The following is a 15,887-nucleotide window of genomic DNA, read 5'->3' on the forward strand; positions in this document are numbered from 1 at the left end:
CTACGATGAAGAGAGTGGCAACAAAGCTATCTGCACCATTATGTGCCTGCTTGCTCACTTCAAGGAGGGGGATGGTATCTTCCTTACGGCTGATGTGAGTATAACTTGCAGTGCATGTCCATAAATTAACCATTCCCTCACTCTCTCCCTCCCATCTCTGTCCTGCTATTTTGTAATTGTTAATTACCAGAAATCAGTCACCAGCCCCATCCTTTGCTATGGACACTTTGCACAAGTTATTCTAATATTCCATAGACTCTGAACAGCCTGAGTATCAGACCAAAGCTAGCGCTTCAGTCTGACACCCGTCTCATTCAAAGCGTTTACAAAGGGGGAGGGCTTTAGATACCTTTTCAAAAGAAAACTTCCCATTTCCAAATCATCGCCCCTTCTACAAAAGCTCTCCATGCAGAATACTGGTCTGGTTTCAGAGCAGTTATAGTTAGTCTGTTTTTTACTAAAACTGCCTCAATCTATATTCTCCGTTCTCCGAGGCAGTCAGCGCACAGGCAGACATTGCTTGAAAATGGGCCCTCGGCTGATTGGTTCATCACGTATAGTCCCGTCCACCCCCAGCGGTCATTGGCTAACATTCTTCCGGTCTGGCTGTACTTGTTGCTCTGAATGGGGAATGCAGACCCGAGACAGAGCCTACTTAGCGAAGTGGGCGGAGTCCGTGGTCTGATCCAGGCTATACTCTGATGGGTTAGCCATTGCTCTCTCCCACAAACACAACACAACAGTTACACCTTCTCAAATTCTTCATTGCAGGTTCGCAAATCCTATTCTGCAAATCACAAATTAAGAAACTCGTACGCTCACATTTTGTATACGGGTTTCTTAATTTGTGATAATTTACATTTTTTGTTAGAGTTAGGGATGTCAGTAAGTCACTTAATACAAATACAAAAACATTACTTCGCATTTTGAGTAATCAGATTTTACACATTGCTTTGCAGTTATAAGAAAAAACTCAAATTATGCTATCCAATTTAGTGAGAAAGGGATGAGTGAGGAGAGGCATGAGAGAGGCGAGGGGATGGGGAGAGATGGTTGACGATCGCACACACAGACACTCACTCAATCTCTCACAGGCACACACTCAGGGGTTAAAGTATTCCGGCAAGAAATTTTCATCAGGATAGATATTCGGAAAGTTTTATCATTTGAGTTCCCCAAAACCTATGGCAGCTCTCACACCCAAAAAACGTGTTTAGCCAATCAGAAGCAGGGTAGGGTGGGACTTGTGTTTGCTAGTTATAACAATGTGCAGCTATCCAACAAGATGAAAGTTTTCTCTGTCTCGCAGATGCGTGATGTGTGAGTGCGTGGAAAAATAGAACAAATTCCTATTTTAAAGCACGCGTGCGCTGGGTCTGCGCTGTCCGCGTTCCTGGTGTAGCCAGAATCGCTGACAGTGGAATCTACGAGTGCGTAGAATTCAGCGTGATACTCAGCGTAATACTCGCATGTAGCTCGGGTGTTAGAAATATCTCTAAACCGTGATTCTATTTGTAAACAATGCTCATGAATTTAGACCTGAAAATAGACCTACCCCTCTGCATCTAATAGTCTGCTCGTTTGGGAAATGGCTGAGATAATTATGAAAGCAAATTGAATGAAAATAATAATTTAAAAATATACAGGCCTATATAAAATAGGAAATCAGATTTTACCGATGCAAAGCTTTTAAAGGGAGATGCATCATGGTTTCAGCCCAATTTCTATCCGATGCACACCACTCCAACCGGTGCACTCGCTTCGCAGACCCTTGCATCGATTGTGCCAAGCCACAGACACATACACACAGAAACACACATACTCATATAGCCTACAATGACTCTCAGTCATTCATAAAGATCCCTTAATGTTTCATGTCATGGTTATGACCATGTCATATCAGTCTTAAATGTTACCTGATAAGTGTGTTTTCCCCCCGTTTTCAGAGCCTTTTGCGGCATAAATCCCCAGACGGGCAGCAAGGCAGAGAAAAAACGAGGACTGAACGCACCAGTTTGCACACTTTTGAGGAAACTGCTGGATTTTGAATTGGTGGGCAGGGGAAATTAGAGGACATTAGTGGGCAGGGGACATTGGGGACATTAGTATGTTTGACAACTCATGTTCAACCAGTTTGGTACAGTAATAGATTGTTTGTGCATTGTGCACTCTGTTTTCTCATCAGTTTTTTGTGTTTTGTTTTTCTTTGCAGAAGTCTGAAAGAGGACATTTATCCACACACATTTAATTGTAATATTTACAATATTCTGTCCTGTGAAATTACAGAAAATACCTAAAATTACAGGAAATTCCTGGCTACTGAGTTGCCGTAAATATAAAATTTAGCTGTAATATTTACAGTATTATATCCTGTGAAATTACATGAAGTACAGTACCTTGTTATAGTTATTTTACAATAACAATACTGTATACAGTAAATTTACGGCAACTATTAGCCAGGAATTTCCTGTAAAATTACTATTATCGATTATCGACTATTATTATCCTTAATTACTACTATTATTTCTAACAGTGTACGTACTATCTCTGGGTACTATCTGCAATGGAAAACGGAGCAGGGCCGAGTAGAGTCGTGTCTGTCGATTTATGCTATGGTAGCATCTTTCGGCAAGGCAGCATAGATCGTCAGAACACCGGCAACAGTTCAACGTTTAATCCTGAAGGTACGATGTGGAACAATGATATTGTGTGGTTGTGGACTTGAGTAACTTATACCATCTGCTAGGTTACGGTCGCAGTCTGAAGCGGCTTTGATTTGGATCACACTACCTTGTTTCTTACGACCCGCCCTTCTCTGCTTCTGATTGGCTAGTAGTCCTTACCTGGGAACTGCGCATGTGCAACTCCCAACAAAGATTTTGTACAAGTAAGATGCATCACTCTGTAACTCAAGAGCGGAGCGTACAACACACAGGGTGAAAAGAGGAGCTGCAGCAATGTGCAGTATGAGAAAAATATGGTGTTTTTTGAAAATTAAACCATGTAAACCTGTTCTGGTACAACCCCTAATTAAGATTTTGAACCTGAAAATGAGCACAATACCACCTCTTTAATGTCCACAGTCAGTGTTATAAAGGACAGTGTAGCCTTTCCTTGATTTTATTCTGAACTGAGGATGAATCCACAATGTCCAGAGATTGCTGTCTCTGTCTTTGTCACATTCTGCCTCTCGGCGATGTTTAAGTTTAGCACTCTGAGTTTTTGGTTTTTTGGTCAGTCAAGTATCTGTTATTTAGTCTGTTGTGTTTTTGAGGTTTTGTCCTGTCTGTTGTCCCGTGTCCAGTCTGTTAGTGTTAATTGAGAGCTCTGCCGTTTTTGTTGTCCGTTTGGTTATTATCATTCTGTGTTAATCTGTTTTTGTTCTGTTATCCTAGTCTGTTGTCTGAGTTTGTCTGTGTTGTCCTGTTATCTTGTCTCCCTTTTCCATTCTGTGTTATTAGTTCAGTCCCTGTTTGTTTTGTTGTTTACACCGTGTGTTAGACTCCCTGTTGTTGTCCTGTTTAATTTAGACTTTAGTACTTTAGCAATTGGTCCATGTTTTCTCTTTTTGGGTCCGTTCCTTGTCTTGTGTTCTCTATTTTGCCTTGTTTGTGCCATGGTTCATTCGTATGTTTTGCTCACTTAGCATCTTTCCTATCATGTATCTTTGATTTAGTTCTGCATTTTAGTTCTGTGTCCATGTCTGTGTTTAGTGTCCAGTAACCTAGGTTATGTATGTTCCTCCTGTTATCTTTCTGCCTGCCTGTCTCTCTGTTCCCACTGGCTGTCTCTCTGTCTGCCTGCCTGCCTGTCTCTCTGTTCCCCCCTGCTGTCAATTCAATTCAAATTAGCTTTATTGGCAACAACAATATTGCCAAAGCATCATACAAACTACATAAGAACAATCAACCCCATACATTTCATTAAACAAGAAATTAAAGTGTAAAGTAATTAAAGCATATGTGTGTTTGTGTTAAATTTTTTTTTAAATATATTAAAAATTAAAATAAATTAAATAAATAAAACAGTAAGCGTGTTTGTGTGTTTTAAAATAAAAAAATATATAAAATTAAATAAATAAAGAAAACTGCCTGTCTCTCTGTTTTTCCTGCTGTTTCTCTGCCTGCCTGCCTAGTTAGCCTTGATCCCTCTCACCTGTGTTGCTCCCGCCCTGTTCGGTATACCCTGTGTATACAGGTGAAACTCGAAAAATTAGCATATCGTGCAAAAGTTCATTTATTTCAGTAATTCAACTTAAAAGGTGAAACAAATATATTATATAGACTCATTACATGCAAAGTGACATATTTCAAGCCTTTATTTCATATAATTTTGATGATTATGGCGTACAGCTTATGAAAACCCCAAATTCAAAAACTTAGAAAATTTGAATATTGTGAAAAGGTTCTGTATTGTAGGCTCAAAGTGTCACACTCTAATCAGCTAATTAATCCAAAACACCTGCAAAGGGTTCCTGAGCCTTTAATTGGTCTCTCAGTCTGGTTCAGTGGAATTCACATTCATGGGGAAGATTGCTGACCTGACAGTTGTGCAGAAAACCATCATTGACACCCTCCACAAGGAGGGAAAGCCTCAAAAGGTAATTGCTAAAGCAGATGGATGTTCTCAAAGTGCTCTATCAAGGCAAATTAATAGAAAGTTAAGTGGAAGGGAAAAGTGTGGAAGAAAAAGGTGCACAAGCAGCAGTGATGACCGTAGTCTGGAGAGGATTGTCAGGTAAAGGCCATTCAAATGTGTGGGGGAGCTTCACAAGGAGTGGACTGAGGCTGGAGTTACTGCATCAAGAGCCACCACACGCAGACGGGTCCTGGTATTGCTCATCTAACGCACATACTGTAAATCTGTTATGATTTGGGTTCTGTACTGATTATTTCACAAAGCAAATGGCCTCTGTTACAACTGGAAGCGATTGGTTCTGGTTCTTGGGGGGCCTTTGTAGATACTGTTTGTACTGCCTGACACATATACAAGTCAAATTATTTGCCTGTGCTTTAACTTTGATGACCTGTGTTTTAAGACTGATAATTGTTGACTGCTTAGGTCAGATTGCAAAAGTACAAAGTTAAAGTAAGAAAGATATTTTGTTTGACATACTGTTTTATATTTTAATGTGCCTCTGCAGTCTCTTGTGCCCTGACCTTTGCTTGGCCTCCAGAGACCTATAGTTTTACATGAACATATTTGAGATTAGACGTTGATGTCCAGTAAAGAGGAAGTGAAAGTCCGCTCTTGCTGGCAACTCGACCCTTTAGATTAATAAAACGTGTTTCTGTGACAACAAATGTGTGTATCTCATGCACATCAAGGGAGGCGTGAAAAGAAGTGTGAAAATAAGAAGAGGGTCAAGAGTTTTCATCTTTTAAATCTATATTATTTTTGAGTTTGCAATATTCTTTAATAAATTTAAAACTTGTATTTTGAGATAACATTCTCTATATGTAACCCCGGATGATGTCAAAATAATTGTTTTGATCAGCATAAAGGGCATTATTTGCTAGTGTGACATCAACAGTTGTGAATAGACAAGTGTCTTCATTTTGTGATTATAGGAGCAGGAGAGGCCTTTCTTTCCTTTTAAAAAGTCAGAAAAGGGTGAAAAGTATAGAATGAGTGTTGACATGAATTTAATTTAATTTTAATTTAATGTATTCTGCATTTAAAGCAGATTTTTTTGACAGAAGGACCATCTACCCATAAAAGGGAAAGTAATGTAAAAACCAATCAATGTGATGATCAAGTTCTGATAACCAATGATTGTTAGAGAAAAGGGTGGGGTCCTCCCTGTCAATTTCTTTATTTAAGTTGCTGACCCTAGAGCTCTGCGAAAAGTTTTGGGGGCTTGTTGAAATTAAATAAGTTTAGGTGGACGCCTTAAGAAAACTAGAAAGAGTTTTTCGTCTAATTTTTTGTCTTTGTTTTTTTCCCCCTCTTCTGGACTGCTAAGTTAGTATTTACTTACTTTAACATCCACACTGCCTACATTAACACACCTCATTACAGATAACCAGCAAACTGGCCCTTTAAGGAGCTTATTCCAGGTTATGTGTTCAGTGCCCTACTCAGAATCAGAAATACTTTATTGATCCCCGAGGGAAAATTCTTTGTCACAATTGCCCACTTGTCAAGGCATAAGGAACAGAAATAGTAATAAAAGGTAGATAGAGTATAAAAATAAAATAAAAATATAAAGGAGTGTGGGTATGTACAATATTTACATTATTAAGAATTACTATGGTGAACCAAAAAGGACTAGTGAATAAATAGCAGCAGAGAATATTGCACAAAACTCTTGGGAATCTAAAGCGAGAAAGAAAGAGGGGTTGACTAGGGAACTTTTGAATCTGGTGTCGACTTCAGATATTTCCTGTGCATTCCTATCCCATGTTGTGCAAATGGTGAGTTTTGTTCGACCAGGGGTGCCCGTGGCGTGTAGTAGAATATCAATGATTCGCTGCAAAACAGGAAGTTGTACATACATAACTTGTACATGCTCACGTCTCTACCAAATCAGATATGCGTGATATGTTGGCAATATCAACTTCAAAACTGTCCCAGAAAAGCCTTAACGTAGTGATGATGGTATATGTTGTGAAGCTTGTGAGTTTTCAGTTAACAGCATTTCCGTAGCAGCAAAGTTCCATGCTTTTCCAAGACACAGGAAGTTGTTGTATCTTCACTGTACATGCTCAAATCTGTACCAAATTTTACACAGTTGATAAAAGCCCCGCCCTGAACACATCTACAAACTCATATTCACTCATAGTCATAGTTCCACCTACTGGCAATAGGGAGTGACTACTTCTCTGCTGTGATGAACCACTTTTTGTTGGGTTTACCATATCTGCTTCTAAACTATCCCAGAATAGTCACACATTGAGGTTATGTTGTAACACTTCAACAGTGTATGCTGGCCGTGGCAGCAAGGTACCATGCTGCGCCCTGAAACAGGAGCAAGCCATCGCCATCTTGGCAGCGCGTCACCGCACGTCACTCCCGGATAACCAGGTGGGTCGTGGGTGGAGCTGAGGTGACAGGTTGCTGAAACCACGCCAGACCATTATGATGTGACCAAGTTAGCTCAGGCTAAGGAGCTAATGCTATATGCTACTCTGCGTTAGCAGAAGTAGCTTTTACCTGGGGCTTGTCTGGTTGGCAGCTTGTGGCCGAATCATTACCAGCTTGGAGGTAATTTAACCTGAAACTATACAACAAAACTTTTAATAACAAGTAACTATCTCTCTATTATTTATGTTATACTATACAAGGTTTAAAATAGTTCAATGTTTTTTTAATATATAAAAGGGGGAATTTGCCACACTAGATTATGTGGACACTAACGTTAACAGTTAGGGTTACCATGGATCAGCATTTATTACTCATTTATTTTCCCTCCATAGTCACAGTGTGGATCAGATGTCCCACCAGGTGCCAGACAGCTGCAGAGAACAGTGAAGCATCCTCGGTGTGGTGGACGTCTGATGGCGTGGACTGACGTGGAAAGGCCTTCTCCTCCTCTGTTTACTTTTACATTTATTTTTAAATATTCTCCATATGTTTTATACACATTTAAAAAATAGGTAACTTATGGTTCACATTGCAATAAATTTTGTATTTGCACTAATCTTGTCTTTACTACTGACTAAAAATGTTATATTTCAGATTTTGTCATTCAATTCCAAGGAAAAGTTAATTATACAACAGATAAAATATCAAGCTGTACGCAATAATCATTGAAATTATATCAAATAAAGGTTTGAAATATCTCACTTTGCATGTAATGAGTCTATATAATATATTAGTTTCACCTTTTAAGTTGAATTACTGAAATAAATTAACTTGTGTATATGTCTGGTTTTTCTGTTCAGTCCCCGTCCGGTCGTTGTAGCATGTGTATGCTCTGTCGTGTCATGGGTGAAGCGTCCTGCCTGTTTCTCTGCTGTTTTGGACTATGGTTTAATCAACTACCTTTTAAGCCTTGTTATTGTTACTTCTGTCTGGATTAAATCCACTGAACTGCATCTCCACTCTTAGTGTCTTGCATTTGGGCTCTCACCTGCTTTGCATTCACCCTCAGTTGTGACAGTCTTTACATCGATGACAGATTGATCATAAAAGTAGTCATGTTCAGGATCATGTTGGGGTAACAAGGATTTTGATTTTTCAAAATCACATAAACTTATACATATGAATGTGTTCCATATGTGCTTTGATATCGACTATATGAATGAGGAAATGAAACGGTGTGTCAGCTGCCTCAGGTTCCGTAGGAGGGGAGGAGTCAGAGAAAAACTCATAGTTGAAGAAATCCAACTCCCGAGTAGGTTAGCTTCACAGCATATTGTTGATGGGTTTATCTGATTGTGGTCTCTGAAACAAAAAACCCAGAGTTTCCCTCATCTCAGGCTTAACATAGTTTTCACTAACCCCACTTTGTGAAACAGGGCCCAGGATGGCACAGCCATTCGTGCTGTTGCAAGAGGGTGTGCTGTGTGTCCCAGCATATTCTCAAGAGCAGGGGCTGTAAAAGCGCATGCAGCGGCAGTAGCTGTATCTGCTCCCTTGTGTGAGGAGGAACAGGAGAAGCACTGCCAGAGACCTACAATGGTGTGCATGATCTGTCAGAAACAGACTCCCTAAGGGTGGCATGAGGGCCTGACATACTCTAGTGCAATCTGTGTTTTGTATGATTAAAGCTAAAAGGGTAACTTTGAGAGAACGGAAATCAACCTCCCCTATTTGTTTTAAGAAATGGATCATTATTATGGTGCATTTTTGTTAGGTATTGCTCATCTAACGCACATACTGTAAATCTGTTATGATTTGGGTTCTGTACTGATTATTTCACAAAGCAAATGGCCTCTGTTACAACTGGAAGCGATTGGTTCTGGTTCTTGGGGGGCCTTCGTAGATACTGTTTGTACTGCCTGACACATATACAAGTCAAATGATTTGCCTGTGCTTTAACTTTGATGACCTGTGTTTTAAGACTGATAATTGTTGACTGCTTAGGTCAGATTGCAAAAGTACAAAGTTAAAGTAAGAAAGATATTTTGTTTAACATACTGTTTTATATTTTAATGTGCCTCTGCAGTCTCTTGTGCCCTGACCTTTGCTTGGCCTCCAGAGACCTATAGTTTTACATGAACATATTTGAGATTAGACGTTGATGTCCAGTAAAGAGGAAGTGAAAGTCCGCTCTTGCTGGCAACTCGACCCTTTAGATTAATAAAACGTGTTTCTGTGACAACAAATGTGTGTATCTCATGCACATCAAGGGAGGCGTGAAAAGAAGTGTGAAAATAAGAAGAGGGTCAAGAGTTTTCATCTTTTAAATCTATATTATTTTTGAGTTTGCAATATTCTTTAATAAATTTAAAACTTGTATTTTGAGATAACATTCTCTATATGTAACCCCGGATGATGTCAAAATAATTGTTTTGATCAGCATAAAGGGCATTATTTGCTAGTGTGACATCAACAGTTGTGAAAAGACAAGTGTCTTCATTTTGTGATTATAGGAGCAGGAGAGGCCTTTCTTTCCTTTTAAAAAGTCAGAAAAGGGTGAGAAGTATAAAATGAGTGTTGACATGAATTGATTTAATGTATTCTGCATTTAAAGCAGATTTTTTTGACAGAAGGACCATCTACCCATAAAAGGGAAAGTAATGTAAAAACCAATCAATGTGATGATCAAGTTCTGATAACCAATAATTGTTAGAGAAAAGGGTGGGGTCCTCCCTGTCAATTTCTTTATTTAAGTTGCTGACCCTAGAGCTCTGCAAAAACTTTTGGGGGCTTGTTGAAATTAAATAAGTTTAGGTGGACGCCTTAAGAAAACTAGAAAGACAAAAGATTTGACGAAAAACTCTTTGTTTTTTCCCCCTCTTCTGGACTGCTAAGTTAGTATTTACTTACTTTAACATCCACACTGCCTACATTAACACACCTCATTACAGATAACCAGCAAACTGGCCCTTTAAGGAGCTTATTCCAGGTTATGTGTTCAGTGCCCTACTCAGAATCAGAAATACTTTATTGATCCCCGAGGGGAAATTCTTTGTCACAATTGCACACTTGTCAAGGCATAAGGAACAGAAATAGTAATAAAAGGTAGATAGAGTATAAAAATAAAATAAAAATATAAAGGAGTGTGGGTATGTACAATATTTACATTATTAAGAATTACTATGGTGAACCAAAAAGGACTAGTGAATATTGCACATTAATTATTAAACAGATAATATTGCACATAACTCTCTGGAATCTAAAGCGAGAGAGGAAGAGGGGTTGACTAGGGAACTTTAGAATCTGGTGTTAGAAATTCAATACAGACGGTCAGGCCAGTACCTAGTGTTGAAACTAGCTTGTTATCAGAGGTTGCCTAAGTGGTATCTGAATTCATAATGCGCTACGGGTGCCCGGAGATGGTGACCCGATAGAGCGGGGTTCCTTGCAGAGGGCCACTTGTCGCTACAATGGATATTAGTGTTTCCTTCATATAGTTGATAGCGCTATATATTTTATTCAACAACAGTGGACTTGACCTCAAATAAAATATATTTGCAAGCTAAAGAGTGCTGTGCCAGGAATGTTTGGTCATTGAGTGTCCTCTATTGGTGCTTTGGAGACATTTCATGCCCATTAAACCAGAGCAAGAGAGAAAGTTAAAATCAGTGCATAAACATTATGCAGTGTACTTCTGTGTGTGCCGTAGCGCAGTGGTTAAGTGTTTGCTCTTCAAAGATTGATAGGTCAAATCTACTGTGGCCCATAGGTCTCAGGCCAAATACAAAAGCCACAACACGAATACAAACGCCACAACACGAATACAAACGCCACAACACAAATACAAACGCCACAACACAAATTCAAAAAACCACAACGTAAATACAAACGCCACAACACGAATACAAAAAGCCACAACACAAATACAAAAAGCCACAACGGAAGTGAACCACAACGGAGGTTGACAATGAAAGAGACGCTTAGAAAGAGTGGATTACTCTCCACGGAACACAGTAGCACAGCAGCAGTGTAGCCGTCCCACGTTCAGGAGGTCCGGGTTCCAATTGTAGAAAGAACATTCTTCTTCAGGTGACTTTTTTCTGCATAATAGTGTCTGCCAAATTAGTAAATGTAGGCCCAGGTAGAAGAAGAAGAAGTTCTTACCCGTTTGATAAATAAGTAATACTTTGTTCTGGTCAAATAATATACAGCGGGATATTTGTGTGAATTAAACAGCTATTTCTGCAAATACATCTCATTTTTGATGGCCTAGATGTTCTCGGAAACTTACAAAATTTTGCACACATGCCAGGCGGGTCAACAACCAACAGGAAGTCGGCCATTTTGGATTTAATTCTCATATTTGGTGATTTACACACTCAGCACTTTAATGAACTCCTAGAGAATTAGTCCGATCGACTTCAGATATTTCTTGTGCATTCCTATCCCATGTTGTGCAAATGGTGAGTTTTGGTCGACCAGGGGTGCCCGTGGCGTGTAGTGGAATATCAATGATTCGCTACAAAACAGGAAGTTGTTATAACTTGTACATGCTCACGTCTCTACCAAATCAGATGTGCATGATAGCAGTCCCACCTTGAACGCATCCATATGCCAACATTCACTTCAGTCATAGCGCCTTGCATCATGCTGTGATATGTTGGCGATATCAACTTCAAAACTGTCCCAGAAAAGCCTTAACACAGTGATGATGGTATATGTTGTGAAGCTTGTGAGTTTTCAGTTAACAGCATGTCCGTAGCAGCAAAGTTCCATGCTTTTCCAAGAAACAGGAAGTTGTTGTAGCTTCACTGTACATGCTCAAATCTGTATCAAATTTTACACAGTTGATAAAAGTCCCGCCCTGAACACATCTACAAACTCATATTCACTCATAGTCATAGTTCCACCTACTGGCAATAGGGAGTGACTACTTCTCTGCTGTGATGAACCACTTTTTGTTGGGTTTACCATATCTGCTTCTAAACTATCCCAGAATAGTCACACATTGAGGTTATGTTGTAACACTTCAACAGTGTATGCTGGCCGTGGCAGCAAAGTACCATGCTGCACCCTGAAACAGGAAGTTGTTATAACTTTGCTGCACATGCTCAGATCAGTACCAAAATAATCATCATTTTAGTAAAATTTTCTCTGTGTTCCACACTTGATGCACTGGAACATAACCATAGACATGTATAAAACAATAGACATATTGTCCACGACGTCACCCATTGGTTTCTGAAGAGCCATTTTGAAGCTCATTTTCGGCGGAGCTAGCCGTCGCCATCTTGTCAAGTAGCTTTTACCCAGAGCTTGTCTGGTTGGCAGCCTGTGGCCGAATTGTTACCAGCTTGAAGGTAAGTTTACCTGAAACTATACAACAAAACTTTTAATAACAAGTAACTATCTCTGTTATTTATGTTATACTATACAAGGTTTATAATACTTCAATGTTTTTTTAATATATAAAAAGGGGGAATTTGCCACACTAGATTATGTGGACACGAACGTTAACAGTTAGGGTTACCATGGATCAGCATTTATTACTCATTTATTTTCCCTCCATAGTCACAATGTGGATCAGATGTCCCACCAGGTGCCAGCCAGCTGCAGAGAACAGTGAAGCATCCTCAGTGTGGTGGACGTCTGGTGGCATGGACTTACGTATAAAGGCCTTCTCCTCCTCTTTTTACTGTTACATTTAGTTTTAAATATTCTCCATTTACATTTAAAAAATAGGTAACTTATGGTTCACATTGCAATAAATTTTCAGTGTATTTGCACTAATTTTGTCTTTACTACTGACTAAAAATGTTATATTTCAGATTCTGTCCTTCAATTCCAAGGAAAAGTTAATTATACAACACAGATAAAATATCAAGCTTAACTCAGATAGTTCCAAAGTGGAAAAGCTCCCAAAATTTTTTCATGGTTAATATTATATTTTATTAGATGAAATATAATTATGCAGTGTACTTCTGTGTGTGCAGGATTATTTTCACTTTCCAACTTATATTTTAAGATAAATAAGGAGTCTTACACCTGAATAGTTTTTGAAGAGTGCCTTGTTTGCTGCTCTGTTTTAAGTCTAGTTTATACACAAGAATGTGCACACATCCAAATCAACCTGTGGGTAAGTGCAGAAACAAAGAATAACCTGCATAGAGTAATAATGAATCCAACGAGGTGGTATCATTTTTTGTGATGATGCAAACTGAGGTCTCAGAGCTGATCGAAAGCACCTGTGGTAAATAGGTGCATCTCTACAGTGTAAGCCTCCTAGTACCTGTCCCCATAACACCTTCTACAGGGCTTCAAAACTATTCATCTCTTAAATAAATGTCCAAATAAATCAAATATACGTCAGCTTTTATTTTTTAGTGACATATGCAAAATGTTAACTTATAATACTGTCTTAAGATATATTAGATTTCTAAAACTAAAGTTTACCAAATTAAAATCATACCTTGCATTCATGGAAACAATAATAAAAGGTTACAAATGTAAAAGTTGTTTGTATGACTTGAAGTATTGTGTTGTAACAGTTAATATAATACGAGAACCTGAACCCACTGTCACAATTTTAAATGAGTAGAGTTCAGGTGTTGTGGAGTAAAAGTAAAAACAAAAGACTGAGCAAAGCAATAAGCTGCAGGAGCTGGCAGGGCCACACTGGAAGCTAGAACTTCTATAGAGCTGGACTCCAATGCTTCACATCTGGAATGATGCTGCCATCAGCTCTCTGGCTTCTGTAAACACAACAATGGTAGAAAGTTAGTGACAAGTCTCTTCTCAACTGCCATAAACCTACTGAACTCTGAGATCGCCTCAACATGATAACCTCTCTGGCACGTAACAGTAATTATGCCGTGCAATACACTGTTTACTCATATGGGCAATATTAATATTGCTGCTGGACACCACTTGAACAGTCAAGTTAGCTCTTATTGTATTATTTTGCTCTCTTGTTAAATTTAATGTTGAGCTGGTATTACTTGACATATATTTATTAAGAATTTTAATGCACCTTTGGGTTGTCACAAAAGTAATCTGCTGAACAATAACAAAAAGGGCTTGAATCTTGAATGTAAGCAGGGGCCTCACAGGTTTAAAATACATGCAGCTGGAGAGCCTATACAAACTCAGACACGGTTGTCATACAGCTAACATAATTAATATTACTTTACCCAACTCAGGAAAATGGCCTTACTTACAGCTCAGCTAAGTTAAGTTACCTCTTTTTACCGACACGACAACCGCAACCACTGCCTTTTCCCCCTGAACCCTCAACCCCGTCCCTCAGTCCAGGTGGAGCCACTTATTCTAGTGACACAGTGACTCTGTTAAATTTAACTTTAATGTTACTTATCCAAATCTAACAATGCCTGTTTGGCAAGTTTACCGTTAACATTGCATAACGTCAGCTAACTGGCGAAGTGAATGAAGCCATTAACGTTACTTAACTATTACCTTCTAACAGACGCCTTTTGTTTCAAAGTGTTAAAATTCAATCACTTCTTTAACACATTTTGACTTCTGTGCATGATTCTTTAAAAACTGCAGTTAGCACTCTCCAGTTGTTTTAGCATCATTACCAAAACTTGAAGCTGGCTAATTAGTTGGTTTGGTAACGTTAGCTAAGCTAACAAGCTAACGTTATGTACCCATACCTGCTATTATTGTAACACATAAATAAAATACTAGAATGTCACTCACCAACTGTAGCACATGCTTGTGGAGGTTGTCTTTCTCTCCAATAAATCGCACTGCCTGCCATTATTCGTCTGGTATCTGCATGAAGAAACATCCAAAAGGCTCAAACAGGCAGAGCTCGAGCTCCGTGACTGACTGTATTAGCTGAGCTAATAGACGGCAGTCAGTCAGCTAGCAGTGATGGCAGCCACCTGTCAATTAAAGCGGCCACGCCCCTGCAAAAATTCACCCTCCTCACAGTTGTTTGTTTGTTTTGGATGACAAAAGCTAAACGGGTTGTTCTGAGACAATGGAATTCAACCTCCCCTCCTAGTTTTAAGAAGTTTAATTATATGGTGCTCTGTCCTTATTTACAGAATATTGGTTATTAATCTGACTCATATTGTAAATGTGGCAAGATTTGGGGTCCCTACTGATTATTTCACAAAGCAAATTAACTATATTGCAACTAGACTCAAAAAAAAAATACTTACACTTAGTCATCACAGTAAAACATCAAGTCAATTAAACTTCAGGATATCAATCTGTCCAGTTAGGAAGCATAATAATAATAATAATAATAATAATAATCCTTATTTGTAGAGCACTTTTCAAAAACAAGTTACAAAGTGCTTTAACAAGTGTAAAGAATAATACAAAAAAAAAAGATAAGAGCATGAAAATTTAATATAAAATTAGTAAAATACAATAAAATAAAAAGGGATAAAATAAAGTCAAATAAGATCGGGAAAAGCTCTCCTATAAAAGTATGTTTTAAGAAGGGACTTAAAAGAGTTCACTGACTCAGCCGACCTGATTTCCTCGGGCAGGCTGTTCCAGAGCCTCGGGGCCCTGACAGCAAACGCTCTGTCCCCTTTAGTTTTCAGTCGAGACTCTGGAACAGACAACAGACCTCTGCCCGAGGATCTCAAGGTACGTGCTGGTGCGTATGGGACTAAAAGGTCAGAAATATAACAAGGCGAGAGGCCATGAAGAGCTTTAAAAGTGATCAATAGAATTTTAAAGTCAATTCTAAAACATACTGGGAGCCAGTGTAATGAAGCTAAAATAGGAGTAATGTGGTCATATTTCTTTGTTCTGGTTAAAAGCCTGGCAGCTGAGTTCTGGACAGTCTGGAGTCGATCAATAGAATTTTGGGTTAAACA

The 15,887-nt window shown here is 38.8% G+C and overlaps 1 protein-coding gene across 8 annotated transcripts in view; it reads right to left on the reverse strand.

The window, feature by feature from the left end:
• LOC123964490 (alpha-2,8-sialyltransferase 8E-like) overlaps window positions 1-15,887 on the reverse strand; it is a 42,708-nt gene that overhangs the window by 11,947 nt on the left and 14,874 nt on the right. The window contains exon 4 of one of the 8 annotated variants that reach the window (XM_046041441.1): window positions 14,746-14,820. The exons of the other annotated variants lie outside the window; for them this stretch is intronic. The gene's annotated coding sequence lies outside the window, so the exon portion shown is untranslated. The remainder of the gene's footprint in view (window positions 1-14,745; window positions 14,821-15,887) is intronic. 8 annotated transcript variants of the gene reach the window in all.

This window comes from Micropterus dolomieu, linkage group LG02 (assembly GCF_021292245.1).
Source record: "Micropterus dolomieu isolate WLL.071019.BEF.003 ecotype Adirondacks linkage group LG02, ASM2129224v1, whole genome shotgun sequence".
Taxonomy (NCBI): domain Eukaryota; kingdom Metazoa; phylum Chordata; class Actinopteri; order Centrarchiformes; family Centrarchidae; genus Micropterus; species Micropterus dolomieu.